The following is a 15,623-nucleotide window of genomic DNA, read 5'->3' as shown; positions in this document are numbered from 1 at the left end:
TTCATGGGGCAACAAAGACCTCCTTTACACAGGGTTGTCAGAGATAGAACATGTGGCTTCCACAGATGACAAAGAAATGTGATTTTACAGGAAGAATTTTAGTTTTTACCCAGAATTCACATACTAATAGACTATAGCTTAGGAAACACATCTCTGGCTGCCTGTGAATTAGAATAATACCACTGAAAATTCTAGACAGGTATTTTCTATATATTTTACATACAGAATGTTATCACAATCACCTCACAGTGTGTGTCTATTATTATTTTCATTCAACAAGATGAAGAAACTGAGACACTAGAAGTTAGCATTTTCAAGTCCACACAGCTAGTAAGCAGTAGAGCTGGGATTTAGATTCACGTGTGTATTTTTCTGTTTCCACAGCCTTCCCAGTGCCCCACTTCAAGGTCCTCTCTTCAGTTTTGCCACATAGAAGAAATTGTTTCTGGGAGAATAGGCAGAAATCACAAGGCCACGGCTTTGCCTTTACGCTGTACATTCCAGGACCACATTCTGGGGCCATGACAAAGGGATTGAGAGACTAGTGAATGCTGCCAGTTATTTAATTTCATCAGAGGAAGGTCAAAGTGAAAAAAGAAAGAAAGATTATCTTGCATCTCACATAGCATAACATTCTTTGCCCTGTTTTTTTTTTGTTTTTTTTGTTTTTTTTTTTCTGGTGATTGCAGCCTCTAATTATATATTGAACAATTGGGGATGTGGGAGGAAAGAACACTTTAGTCACTGCAAAAAGAAGTACCCTTGTTTGGTTGGGCACAGTAGCTCACACCTGCAATCTCAGTGCTTTGGGAGGCCAAGGCAGGAAGGTTGCTTGAGGCCAGGAGTTGGAGACCAGCCTGGGCAACCATAGTGAGACCCCTTCTCCCTTAAATATAGATAGATAGATAGATAGATAGATAGATAGATAGATAGATAGATAGATAGAATCTTAATTAGCTTGGCATGGTGGCTGCTATGGTTGAACTAGCCACTTGGGCTGCTGAGGTGGGAGGATAGCTTGAGCCCAGGAGTTTGAGGTTACAGTGTGCTATGATTGTGCTACTGTACTCTAGCCTGGGTGACAGAGCAAGACCCTGCCTCTAATAAAACAAAAGCAAGTATATGAACAAAACAAAAGTACCTTGAGGTAGATGGACAGTTATTGAGTTTAAATTTGCTACAGCCCCTGGGGCTATGTGCTAAGGGGAAGACAATGTGGGAATGAGGAAGAGGCCTCAGGTGACTTTAGGTAGGTGGGATTTTTTTTATGAACCTCACACTATAAAAACCACCCATATCCCCCCTGCCCGCAAGATGTATAGAACTACCATTGGCCTTCTAGGCGGTAAAATATTTTCCAAGATTCTAGCAAGACAATGTTGGTCATTCTTGAATTTAGGTGGTGGTTTTATCTTGTGTGTTTTTTTATTTTTCTGGATTTGGTAGTTATTTTATTGGTGTGATAGTAATTAATGATGTTTGTCAAATATTTTCAGTCTCTGCCTCTTCAGGGTACACAATAATCTTGATTTTTCTGGCTTCTTTTTATTTGAGTGATGACAACTGTGGATAGATGATGTGTTGAAAGCTGCACTCTTCCCTTTGGTCCACTGGTTAGCAATTTAGAAGATAGTTTTTTCATTAATCTGGGTCCGTGACAGGGTTCCACACTTCTTGCTCCAGCCTCTTCTCTCACAACCAGATGGACCTACTTGTGAATCATGAGTATGAAGTGCTTGCCCATCTCCTGTCTTGACACATGCTGTTGCTTTTCTCTGGAGCACATTTTAATTCCTTTGCCTTGTCACTTGTGTTAGTTTGTGTGGGCTGCTATTACAAAATACCATTGACTAGGTGGAATATCAATAACAGACATTTATTTCTCACAGTTCTGGAGGCTGGGGAATCCAAGATCAAGGCACCAGCAGATCTGGTGTCTGGTGAGGCCCCTCTTTCTGGTTCATAGATGACATCTTTTTGCTGCATTTTCACATGGCACAAGGGGCAAGGATCTCCTCTATCCCTAATCCCACTCAAGATGCGTCTGCTTCTATGACCTCATCACTTTCCAAAGGCCTCAGCTCCTCATATCGTCACCTTAGAGATTAGTGTTTTAACATATGAACTTGGGGATGAGTTACACCAACATGCAGATGATAGAACCACTCTTTACTCCTCCATCTTTCAGTGTGGGTATACTTCGCTTCAGAAAGCTTTCCTCCTCACCTGTACAGTAAGTCGGGAGTCTCAAAACATCCCATGCCTTTCTCTAGTATAGTATGTACCATAATGTGTTGAAATTATCTATTTATTGGTTTACCCTCATTATCAACCCATATGTTCCTTGAATATAAGAACCATTTTGTTGATTGCATTCCCTCACCACCCAATACAATGTCTGGCACGCAGTGTGAGCTCAATAAGTATTCACTGAACTACTAAAACTAACATAGTAAATGCTTTTGCGAACTTATGTGCTGTCAACTAAGTCACCAAGTCATTCCTTGGCCAACACATTCATGAGTCTGTGTGAATTTTCAAAATGAGCATTTGATGCTATCATTTCCTGAATTAGGTACTTTCTCTCTCTCTCTTTTTTTTTTTTTTTTTGTTTTGAGGCAAGGCCCCTCAGTTGCGCAGTCTGAGTGCAGTGGCACAATCATAAGTTACTGTGGCCTCAACCTCCCAGGCTCAAGCAGTCCTCCCTAGTAGCTGGTACATCACCATGCAGGGATAATTTTTTTATTTTTTGTAGAGGTGAAATCTCCCTATACTTCTCAGGCTGATCTCAAACCCATGGGCTCAAGTAATGCTCCTACTTTGGCCTCCCAAAGTGCTGGGATTACAGATGTAAGCCACCATGCCTGGCCAGGGACTTTTTCTGGAGTAGAGAATTAAGGAAAGCATAATCCTATTCCTTGCCAAATGTGTTATGCTATAAAAAGACAAAGAAGCATTAATGAGTTTTTGAAAGTGTGAATCTTATAAACAAATTAACAATCATTTTGATACAAGAGCATAAAATAAAGGTAGATATCAAGGTATAAGGATAACTTTCTAGGAAAACACTTTAGTATACACATGCTGCATGCAGGTTTTGAAGATATAGAAATAAAGTGAGGACAAACTTCTGTTCTCAAGAAGTGCAGAGTCCAGTGAGAAATAAAAAGGATACACGGGAATTCTAAAGAAAGGATGAGTGATAGATTAGAGGCACAAAATATAATGAGCACTCAAAAAAGGTAGTTGAATAAATGAATGAATTTATCATGTATATTTATTTATTACATCTGAACATCTGAGCTAAAAAGACAACTACTGGTGTTTTCCTGCAAACTGTAGTTCTCCAAAGGAAAATGAAAGCCAATCATAACAAGTACTAATTGGGGTTTCAAAAGGAAAACGAGGGGGAACAAAAGTAAAAATAAGCATTAATTAAATATCAAATGTTTTACATATAAAATTTCCTTTTGTTCTACAAAAATGTCCCAGAGTCATTTTTTCTGAGACAATTTAAACACTTTTTATAAAACTTTGCCCAAGATCACTCTGCCTGCCACTGATAAAGTTGGAACTGGCATTCTGATCAGCTAGACCTCCCAGCCCTTTATTGTGTCTAACACAACAGGATTTCTCAAAGTGAGCCTGATAAACCATGTACTTCAGAATTTCCTACAGATTATTATAGCAATGGAAAATTGCCAGTTTTATACCTCAGACCTAAGGAATCCAAATTTCCAGAGCTTGAGTCTGGGAATCTGCATAAAAACAAGTCCCCGTGCATGGTTGTACATATGGTCAGAAGGAACCCTTTTATTATATTGCATTTCCTCCTGGCTGAACACCAAAGAGAAGATAATTTAGGCTAGCAGTGTGTGTCTCTTACTGGGAGATGAAAGAGACCAAGAGTTTACTCATCAAAACCCTAAACAAATTATATCTATTATCTTTATTAATTGATTATAATCATGATAGCTACATCAGTAATTGTAAAGAAAGAAATCTGCTGTGTGTTTCTGGAGAGTCAGGACCATGTCTCACTTGGCACTAAATCTTATTCATCTTTGATTCTCTTTAAAAAAAAAAAAAAAGTGTGTAACGGGCACTCAAAACGGTAGTTGAATGAATGAATGTATCATGTAAATTTATTACATCTGAACAACTGAGCTAAAAAAAAAAAAACTACTGATATTTTTCTGCAAACTGTAATTCTCAAAAGGAAAATGAAAGCCAATCATATTAAATGCCACCACTTCAATAAAAATCAGTACTAGAATTGGTATGGGGTTTTGTTTGATAATAAATGCACTTTTCCTCTTACCTGCTTCCAGTGATCCCTAACTTGGTGGTGATCTTTAATTAGGAGATGTCATACATTGAGTTCTCAGCAGTTACTCCAAATACGCTGTGAGTCTCCGCTGCACATAAGAAAAGCTGCAGATTCCAACTGTGAAACTGCAAAGTCCTTTAGCCTCTGGTTTGTACATGGTAGAAAACACAAGCTGTGACCTTGATAAAAAATTGGAGCATTAGAAAATGTTAACCTTTTACTATCTCAAAATTCACAGTATCCCAATCATCTTCTGCAAGACTTAGTAATATAAGGCACTGCTACCCAGACATTCTCTGAACTCATGACACTTGCTTCTCCTATTTTCTACCTTTTTAATATCTCCATCATCCAGTAAGCCAGCCCAGCCAGAAATTAGGGAGCCATATAGTGCCCACCTACCATCCCTACATTTAGCTAGTCACCAGGCCCTTTCCACTTATATCTCCTAAATACCTCTCATATCTGTCTTGTCTGCTTTACCCCCACTGCTCTTATCTTTATCCCAGCCACCATTTTCTTTCCACCTGGATTTGTGTTTTTTCTGTTTGGGGTCTTGTCACCTTATAACCTATCTCCCACGGTGCTGTGCAGGTTTTTGGCACAGATCTTACCTATGTGTATCATTCCTCAGGTTCAAATCTATGTTAAAATCCGGTTTGGGGATGATATATAATGCACATTATGATAAATATGTATATACTATTTCAAGTCAACCTGTCTTTGCACATACGGTTTTCTGTCTCTGAAATGCCCTCCGTTCTGTTTGCCTAAACAGTTTCTATTTATACATGAAAATCCACTCCAAGTAAAATGTAAAAAAATATATATTTACATTTATTTAATTGTCCTAACAAAATATATGCTAAGTGTAAAAAGAAGGTTTTATTCAGAGCATCATCACTGAATGAAGTTCTTAACTACTCTGCCACCACTCCCAAAGAGTTAGGCTCTGCTCTATCATAGCTATTTATTTTATGTGTTTTTTTTATCATGGGACTGACTGTGTTGCTTTGTTACTACATGCTTATGTACTTTACTCCCAAATGTGTTTCTTTCAGGAAAGGCAGTTATTTTATTTTCCATACCTTCTTTTTCTAGTGAAGTGTCTGGTATATAGCAGGCTTACAGAGATTTCCCAAATTTACTGCATTAGTTCAGTAATACAATATATCAGTTGAAGTAAAGAAAAGCATTTTCAATCCTAAATTATTCAAGCAGTGGCCCTTCCTAAGAGATGGCTTCTCTCTTGTGCCTAGATTTACATACTGTTTTTCCTGTTGAAGACCTTTTCATAACTAATATAAGCAGTAGGATAAAATTCAGATACCCAAGCTGAAGTTCAATGTGATCTATAATCTGGTCTCAAAAGAATTTTCATTATCTCAAGCCCTGTGCTTGGCACAAAATAAAATTTTAATAAGAACGTGTTGTGTGACCATTATTTCCCATGAAGGAATCACTGGCTGTCAGTTTAAGTAAACCACCGCTTCTTACGTTGGTAACCTCTAGAGAGTACACCATATAGATAGCTATAAGACAATCTTCTCACACATGTGACACCATGACTAGTATAAATATGAATTTAATTCTTAGTGGAGGATATTTGGCTATCCAGGTATCTGTCACATAAAACCCTATGCTACCAGTATGGTGTAAAAGAAGAGATAAACAGCAGAACAGACTGTTCAGCTGCCGTCACAGGAAGATTATGTGTGTCCTTAAACCTGTGAGAACATGGTCTCACAAGTACAATATAGACGTCTCAACAATTAATTCTATTAGAGGTTAAGGAAGTGCTAAGGACAATGAGATGATTAGTGAAATAACTCCCAAGTGGCATTTTATTTTGTTTCCCTGAAATTTGCTTTTAAAAAGCAAAATGAAAAAAAAAATTTATTTAATTGTTCTGAGAAAATGTATGCTAAGAGTAAAAAGAAGTCTTTATTCGGAGCACCAGTTGAGATAGTAAAAAATTATGAACAATCTTAATTTCCACAAATGGTGGATTTCAGAAACAAGTTAACCCCCATTCAATAGAATACTATGCAATCATTAGGAATGAAGATAGAGACAAACACATATTGACCTGTGGTGTTGTTCTTGAGACATTTTAGTAAAATATGTATAATATAAACTAATTTTCAATTTAAAAAATATGCATGACAAAAACATACATAAAAATACTAGAAAGATGAACATCAAAATGATAGCAGCTGCTATATATGGGTGATAGGATGATAGGCAATTCTTATTTTCTTCTTTTTCATAACTATATTTTTTGTAATGAGCATTTTTAAATACTCCTAAATTACAATACAGATGCATTACAATTTATCTTCGTATTTCTTTCCTTCACTTTCTCCCCCTTCATATGACCATGCTTTTAAATAAGCCAGATTCTTTGAAAAACAATAAAATTCAGCCAAGAAATCAGTCATTTTGAAAATAACCATGTTTGCAGAACGCCTGGCCATTTGGCAGAATCCATCTGTGCTTGGGTTATTTCTGTAGTTGTTCTTCAAATGGGTTTTGTGAGCCCCCTCCAGAGACTCCTATTTACTATAGAAAGAAGTCATAACTCCTAGTGTGGCATTCAAGATTTTTAACAATCTGGCCCCAGTGTAACCCTCAGCTTCGAGAGTCCCAAAATCAGCTCTGTCTGATCACATATGTCCCAGCACACAATGAATTCTAAGCCTTCTTACTTTTACATGTGATAGTCCCTCTGCCTGGAACATTCTTCTTCCCCGTTCTCTGCCCTACTATCTTGTTCATCCTCAAGGTCTAGCTCCAATTCCTTTGGCTTTGAATCCTCTTGTAGCCCCATTCCAGGCAAAATTCACTGCTGCTTTCATTTGTGCTTCTACCATGTTTCCAGTGATGTGTTGAAGCTGCATAATACCTGCTTATGAGAGCCTGTTGTTAAATATTCAGGAATTTTGCAAGCCAATTTACAAATTATTGGGAGTTGTTAAATTGGCAACTTGAAGCTAACTGCTGTGGAAATATTTATGCCATGAAAATTGGCAAACAAGACTAGTCCACCTCAGAACAGTTTCCCAGCACATCATTGCCTTACTCATACTTTTATTACAGTGCATGTCCAATTTCACCTGTTTTACAAGCAAAGAAACAATCTGTCCTATGAAGTTTGTGAGCTCACTGAGGGCAGGGTCAATGTCTTAATTTTCCTATCTCTCAGAACGTAGGAAGACTGCTTGGCATATGGCAGGTAATCAATAAATAACTGTTGAAACAGATGAAGTTGCTCTGACACACATTTGCTAAATTGCATTTGGAATTAAGCTGTGATTTTTTTTAATCCTTGATATTCTTGTTTCTCATTTCCAGAGCTAACAAGATTTGGCTAAATAACATTCATTTTTATTAGCGTTCTTAAATATTACAAAATAATTGACATTTTCAGTGTGGCAGTGATGTTGATTAGAATAGAAAACTCGTAAGTATATCTTTCTTTATTATATATAGATACAATTACCCTCATATCTTTACTTCCAATAGCTTTGCTTAATAAAAAATCCAAGGAGAGCCTCAGGAAGGCATAATATGATTTTAATATACTTTGCTTCAGAGAACCTCTGATGGTTAATTAAGAAACTTTCATCTTTGAAGTAAAATTAGAAAAAAGCTTATTAACTAAAGGATGCAGGGTCAGTAATAAGACAGCTTTCCTTTTGAACATTCCATTTAATCAATCCTGAGAGACTTAAGACAATTATATTTTATCAAAAACTCAGAGAAATAAGCACCAACAGGGGACGCCAAGTGGCTTTGGGCATTTCTTACAAAACAGTCTTAGGAAATTATCAATCCCTTCCTAATCAGAGGCATTTTATGAAATGACAAAAAAAAAACACATTATTTACAAAGCCACAAGAGCAAAAATTACAATCTGAGGATTAGGAGACTAAGTCTCTGAATTTGAAAAGCTGTCATGTTCAGGCCCATTCTCTCAACTGAAAGACAGTAAAAAAAAAAAAAAACAGCATTCACCCATGCCTGTGTTCATCAGTGTGTCCACACAGCCTGGAGTTCTTTAGTTCACAGTCTTTTTTCTCCAGCATTCACCCATGCCTGTGTTCATCAGTGTGTCCACACAGCCTGGAGTTCTTTAGTTCACAGTCTTTTTTCTCCAGGGTATAATGAAAAGTGATCAGGCACTGAATTTAGACCAACTTGGGTTATAATACCAACCCCACAACTTACCTACACACATAAGTGACTTTACCTCTGTGAGCTTCAGGTTTCTCATCTGTAAACAGGTATAATGCTGACCTCATAAAGTTACTATGAATATTAAATAATACTGCATGTTTGATGTGAATAGTAGATGCTCATAAATATCATTTCCTTGGCCTCTACCTCCTTTCATTCATTAACAGATTGTTTGAATGAACACTTCACTGTGATGGTTAATTTTATCTGCCAATTTGATTGGGGTAAGGTATATCCAGGAAGATGGTAAAATATTATTTCTGGGTGTGTTTGTGAGAGTGTTTTTTGCAAGATACTAGCATTTGATTGGGTAGACTGAATAAAGGAGATCTCCCTCACTGATGGGCGTGGGCATCATCCAATCAACAGAAGGCCCCAATGGAATAGAAAAGCAGAGAAAAGGCAAATTTGCTCTCTGTGTTTGAGCTGGAGCATCCATCTTCTTCTGCCCTCAAACATCTGTGCTCAAGGTTCTCCAGACTCTGGCCTGGGACTTATACCATTGTCCCCTCCCTACCCCCAAGCCCTGGCTCTCAGGACTTCAGATTAGATTGAATTATACCACCTGCTTTCTTGGTTCTTGACTTTGCAGACAATAGACTGTGGGACTCTTTGGCTTCCATAATTGCATGAACCAAATTTCTGTAAGAAATCTCCAAATATGTATGTATGTATCCATGGAGATTTACATATAATCTTCTATTAGTTCTGCTTCTCTGGAGAACCCTGACTAATAATAATAATACACTGCTTTGTCCTACTCTTAGGTGGCAAACGGCACATGGTCGCATATTTTCATTTAAAAGTAAGTACTCATTTCACTTTCTAGGTTACAACTTTCCATGCTCTTAACATACTGTCTTCTTTTTGAGAGATTTTTATTCTGTTTTATAAAACCAGCCACAGAAATATCAAATTAGTAGACGACAACTTGTAAAGTAGAGAGTGTTGAATCAGGAGAAATTAAAAAAGCTGTATTCTAACCCCAGATCTGCTGTTGATTTCTCATGTGTATTTGAGCAAGTCCCTCAAACTTCCTGACTCGAATTCATGCAGCAAATATGTATTAAATACTTGTCCTTTGCCAGGCGTTTAGCTAGACACTAGGGATGTAAAGATATAGAAGCCCTGGTCCCTGAGCTCAGGAGCCACCATACAAATATGGAAGAAAACGCATTACAAAATAAGTAAAATCAGATAAGCCTATACTGAAATTGCCTACCAAGTGACAAGGGTGTGAAGAGCATGACCCAGGGAGCTTAGGCTCATCTTTGATGGGAGATAAGGATGCTAATACTTCTTTTGCTTTTCCACCAGGCTTTTGTGAACATCAAATGAAATTATGTTTATCAAAGAAATTTGTAAAAAGCAAAATGAATACTCAATTTTAAATGAAAAAATGAGAGCATGTGCTGTTGGCCAGCAAATATGTATTAAATACTTGTAGGAAAAGCAGTGTTTTATTATTATTTCCCTTTGTGTTGAATGCATAGTTGGTGCTAAATAAATATATGATAAACGAAAGTTTGCAAAAATACAGAGATACAAACATTTTAGAAAAGTGAGAGTCAATGCTGTGTTAAGATAGTTTGGTGGAGGCTTCAATGATTTGGTGAATCTAGAGCCAAGTTTAAAGCATAAAAAGAACCTGTAGAAGAAAAAAAAAGTATTCAAGCAGATGGAGAACAGCCTGAACAAAGATTTGTATAATTATAATAGCACTATGCTTTGGGTATGAAATAAAGGCCAGGCGATGTGGTTCATGTTTCAGCTGCCATTTATGTAATCCTTACAAAAACTTTGCAAATAGATATTATTATTTTTATTTTCCAGTTTAAATTCAGGAAAGTAAACCAACTTTCCACAGTCACACAAAAATTGAATGTTAGAGATAGAATTTGAACCTACATCAATTAGACTCAAGATCAAAAGAATGACCCAAGAATTATATACAATATAAACTGGTTGGACTGGTGCTTCAGAGTGGATCTTCATCCTCATAGCGAAGTGCCCTTCTGGTTTTCCTAGTCATTATTAAACTGATTCTTCCCTGTCTTTATTATAGGGATATCTTACTCAATAATTTAAATCTTGATCTGATTTCATAGAATAAATTCAGTAGTCATCCAGATGTGCAAACCGGCAACCTGAGAATCATTCTTTTTTGTTGTTATTGTTGTTGTTCATGATACTTTAAATTCTGGGGTACATGTGCAGAACGTGCAGGTTTGTTACATAGGTATACATGTGCCATGGTAGTTTGCTGCACCCATCAACCCATCAGCTACATTAGGTAATTCTCCTAATGCTATCCCTCCCCTTGTCCCCCACCCCCGACAGGCCCTGGTGTGTGATGTTCCCTTCCCTGGGTCCATGGGCTCTCATTGTTCAACTCCCACTTATGAGTGAGAACATGCGGTGTTTGGTTTTCTGATCTTGTGTTAGTTTGCTGAGAATGATGGTTTCCAGCTTCACCCATGTCCCTGACAAGGATATGAACTCATCCCTTTTTATTGCTGCATAGTATTCCATGGGGTATATATGTCACATTTTCTTTATCCATTATATCATTGATGGGCATTTGGGTTGGTTACAAGTCTTTGCTATTGTGAATATTGCTGCAGTAAACATATGTGTGCATGTGTCTTTATAGTAGAATGATTTATAATCCTTTGAGTATATACCCAGTAATGGGATTGCTGGTCAAATGGTATTTATGGTTCTAGATCCTTGAGGAATCCCCAGGCTGTCTTCCACAATGGTTGAACTAATTTACCCTCCCATCAACAGTGTAAAAGTGTTCCTATTTCTCCACATCCTCTCCAGCATTTGTTTCCTTACTTTTTAATGATCACCATTCTAACTGGTGTGAGATGGTATCTCATTGTGGTTTTGATTTGCATTTCTCTAATGACTAGTGATGATGAGCTTTTTTCATATGTTTATTGGCTACATAAATGTCTTCTTTCGAAAAGTGTCTGTTCATATCCTTCGCCCACTTTTTGATGGGGTTGTTTTTTTCTTGCAAACTTGTTTCTTTGTAGATTCTGGAAATTAGCCCTTTGTCAGATGGATAGATTGCAAAAATGTTCTCCCATTCTGTAGGTTGCCTGTTCACTCACACTTCTTCACACTCCCCATTGCATATGCTCACATAGCAAACAACCCTAAAATCCAGTGACTTAACACGATAACCATTTATTTCACACCTGAGTCTGAAGATTGATCATTTAAGGCTGTGTTTGGCTGAGTGGCTCATCAGATGTTGTCTGGGTTCACTCACATGTCTTCAGGTCATCTGGTTGTTAGCTAATATAGAATGGCTTTGGTTGGGATGGCCGGGGTGATAGCTAATATAGAATGGCTTTGGTTGGGATGGCCAGGGTGACTTGGCTTTGCTTTGCATTGAGCATTCTCAGAAGCTCAAGCTCAGAGTGAAAAGCTCAAGACCTGAGTCAAAAACTCAGCATCTGCTCCTGACCTCCTGCCTCATGCTACACCCTGAATTCTTCATCTCCTTGGTTGTAGTCACCCCCACCCTCCCTCTCCACATTCGCCTGCCTCCCAAACAGGGCTTTTGTACATTGTCAACCTGTCTGGAACACTCTCCTCAGCTCACAGCTGTTGGCTCATTGCCACTGCTTCTGCAAATCTCAGGTCGTGTGTCACTTGCTCATAGAAATTAACCAGGACAAATAACTCTCTAACAGGGTCTCCTGAGACTGTATACTCTCCTCTAAATTTCTTGTCACAGCTGCAATGTCATTTATATAATTATTTAAATAATTTCTGCTTTTTCAACTAGACTCAATGTTATATGTAGGCAGGAATTACATGTTTTTATTCACCTTTCTATGCCCTGAGTCTAGCTCAGTACCTGGCCATAAATATTTAATAAATAAATGTCAAAATAAATAAACAAATATGTGAAAGTCACTTAGAATTTTTATTTGAAAACTTGGCTACTTAACTAATTTCTGAGCTTTTCATCTTCGCCTGTATTTGTGAGAACTTCCTAAAATACAAATCTAAACAGGTTATTCCCTAAATTGGATTCCTCAGTGGCTCCTCATCACAAATAGAAAAGTTAAGCCTCCTTAGAAAGCCCCATGGGGCCTCCCCAGTGTGCCCACTGTCTTCCCCTCCTGCTTTTGTTCATATGTGTCCCCCTCCCCACGTTACCCACTAGTAGTTCTCATAACATACCACATCTTTTCTTTTGTACGTCTGTCTCTGCTACTCCCACTGACCTCTTTTCCTGCTTGGCCAACTCCAGATAGTCCTTTAACTATAATCAAATGTCACTGTACACAAGTTTCTCCCAACATGTTATCATGGCCCCAGACTGTGTGAGTCACTTCTTCCTTTGACTCAACAGCTCTTTTATAATCTTCCATTATATAATATATATATAGCTCATCTCTTTATACTTCATTATAATGGGAGGTATGCCTTTTTCTGATCCTTCTCCTTTATAGGGAGGATCCACAAGAGAAGGAACATCTACCCACCACTTAAGATGAGGTCAGTCACACAGCAGATGCCTAATATTTGTCAGATAGATGGATGGCTGAATGGGTAAATGAATGGATGAAGAAGGACCCATCATCTTCAGGCTTGGTTTGAAGGAGAAATAGAGATTTGTGACTCCAGCAATAGTGAGAGCTTCAAACTTACAGAGCTTAGGTGACATCAATCAAAAATCCATTTCAGGACTATTCTCCCTCTCCTCCAAATTTCTTCTTTATAAATCACAAGCAAGACTAAATTTACTGACTTTCTGGATCAGATAAAGAAGTGAAGGTCACCTGCTATCTAAATGGTCATCTATCTGAAAGGCTTTGTGAGGGTAGAGAGGAAAGGGATTGTACCCTGTTGATAAGGCACAGTGACAGGAGCCTGGACTTTGGAGCTGGACTGCCCTGGTTATGGATTCAAGGTTTGCTACTTGTTAGCTGGGTGACCTTGGATAACCTTTTTACCCATGACATTTCTTCTCTTTCAAATGGGTACGATACTATACATCCAGCAGGGCTTTTGCAAGGATTAATTGACATAATATGTTATATTACTGAGTACCTTGCTGGCTCATGCTTAGTACTCAATGCATATTAACATGTCTCTTCCTTCGTCCCCTCCCTTTTCATTTTACAGAAAAATCTAAGACATCTTAGGATCATACTTGGCACAGAGTTGGGAAGATGTCTCCTTTTCCTAGTGAGAGAAGGACAGTGGTTCTCTCTGGACCACGTTCAGTATCAGCAATTACTTTCTCCTTACCTTCCATCTTGTCAAAAGAGTTAGTGTCAGGATTTCCAGGTTTGCATTGCCATTTTACTTTGCTTCTAAAGAGAATCTTTTAGATGAATAAGAAAAAAAAAGGAAAGGAAAGGCCTGAACATCCATTTTGCCAGAAACAGAAAGAAAACCTCTGAATTCCATTTTCTGCCAGAGAGCTGATTCAGCAGCTCGTCACCTTCTCCATCCCAGCTTCATTTATTTTTTTCTTTATTTCAGGCACTGTTCTCATTATCCACAACATATCTCAGTCAGCAACTTTATCCTCCCCTTTTAAATAAGGAAGAGCCCTTTTAATCTCTTTTACCACAAATGACTTGCTGCCAATTTGAGTATCGTTGCCCTAATGAACCTGGGATGTCAGACCGGACCCACTGCAGTGATTCTTAGCATCCCCAAAATGGGACGTGGTGTGCCCCTGCCTACCCAAAGTCCCACCTCTTCCTAAGCCAATTATGACCTGCCTGGCCCTTTGTGAAGGTCCCATCACTAAGCAGAAGGCACAGTCCTGAGTTAGTCTTGCTGCTTGAATAATTTGTGGTGTGCTCTGGGCAAATTATTGGTTTGTGCACCGCTGCCAAATGTGACAGAGTCTTTCACCCTTGGGATTCTGGGTTCTGTAACATGCTTCCTTGAACTCAACCTGCTTTGCTGAGACCCTGACACCCCAACTTAGCCTAGGCAGATGAATCAAGTTTGGACAGCCAGCCTGAGTGTGTTCACATCCCTTCTGTAGCCCTTTACTGGTGTGGCCTTGGGCAAGATAGCTTGAACATTCTGGCACTTAGTTCACCTTGTTTTTCCTGTGTAATAATGAGGATAAGACAGCCTCCATCATTTATGATGATGAATGAATTTTTTTTTTTTAAAAAAGAGTGACATAGAAAGAGAGTAAGAGGAAGAGTGAGAAAGAATGTAGGAGAGAGAGAGAGGAAAATGCCAAGCAGAGTTCCTGACACTTTGTGGATGCCAAAGAAAAGTTCATGGCCTCCATTTCCCCTTCCCACATCCCTCCATAAGGAAGGTAGACCTTCCTTTCTGCTTCCTCAGCTGATGCTGTGTAGTTAAAATAACTTTCTTGAACATACACAATGTTATGTCTTATATGAAGAATATCTCTTCATTATAACTGTTAGTTGTAATAAGAACTACTCTGTCCACCTGTGCAAGCCTTATAGGAACCACTTGAGTCAGGGTGTCTCAGAGATGGAAGAGTCCTACTGGACGCTCAGCCTAGATATGACTTCCTCCAGGAGGTCTTTGTGAATAAGAAGAGCTAATTAGAACTGTAGTTGGGGTTGTACATAGCTGGTACTTACCCATCAGAGCTCTTGGTGAATTCTAGTACAATTTCCTATTTCCCAGTCTGTCCTCCACACTGGATGCGAAACTCCTAGAATAGGATAGCACGCTGAGCTGCTTTCAGTGTTTGGCATAGCCGGCACAGAATGAAGAGTGTTTGATGAGTAAATGCGTGACATAAAAGGAGAAGGCTGGAACTTGCCTAGAATGGTTGGCAAAAGTGACTGAGGGCCATTAAGCTAGAATAGGAACAAATTAAATCTTTGGCAAGAAAAACGACATTTATTTAACCTCTATTATAGTCTAGGAACACTGAGGGTGTTTCATTCACATTATTTCAGAGTCCTGTCAACTTGGATGCAATATTTGCAGCCCCATTTTACAGATAGAGAATGGAGGCACTGAGAATTCAAGTCACACATGTAACAGATCAGAGCCAGTAATCAGCACAACA

This window comes from Pongo pygmaeus, chromosome 9 (assembly GCF_028885625.2).
Source record: "Pongo pygmaeus isolate AG05252 chromosome 9, NHGRI_mPonPyg2-v2.0_pri, whole genome shotgun sequence".
In the NCBI taxonomy this organism is placed as follows: domain Eukaryota; kingdom Metazoa; phylum Chordata; class Mammalia; order Primates; family Hominidae; genus Pongo; species Pongo pygmaeus.
Note: the sequence above shows the minus strand (reverse complement) of the source record.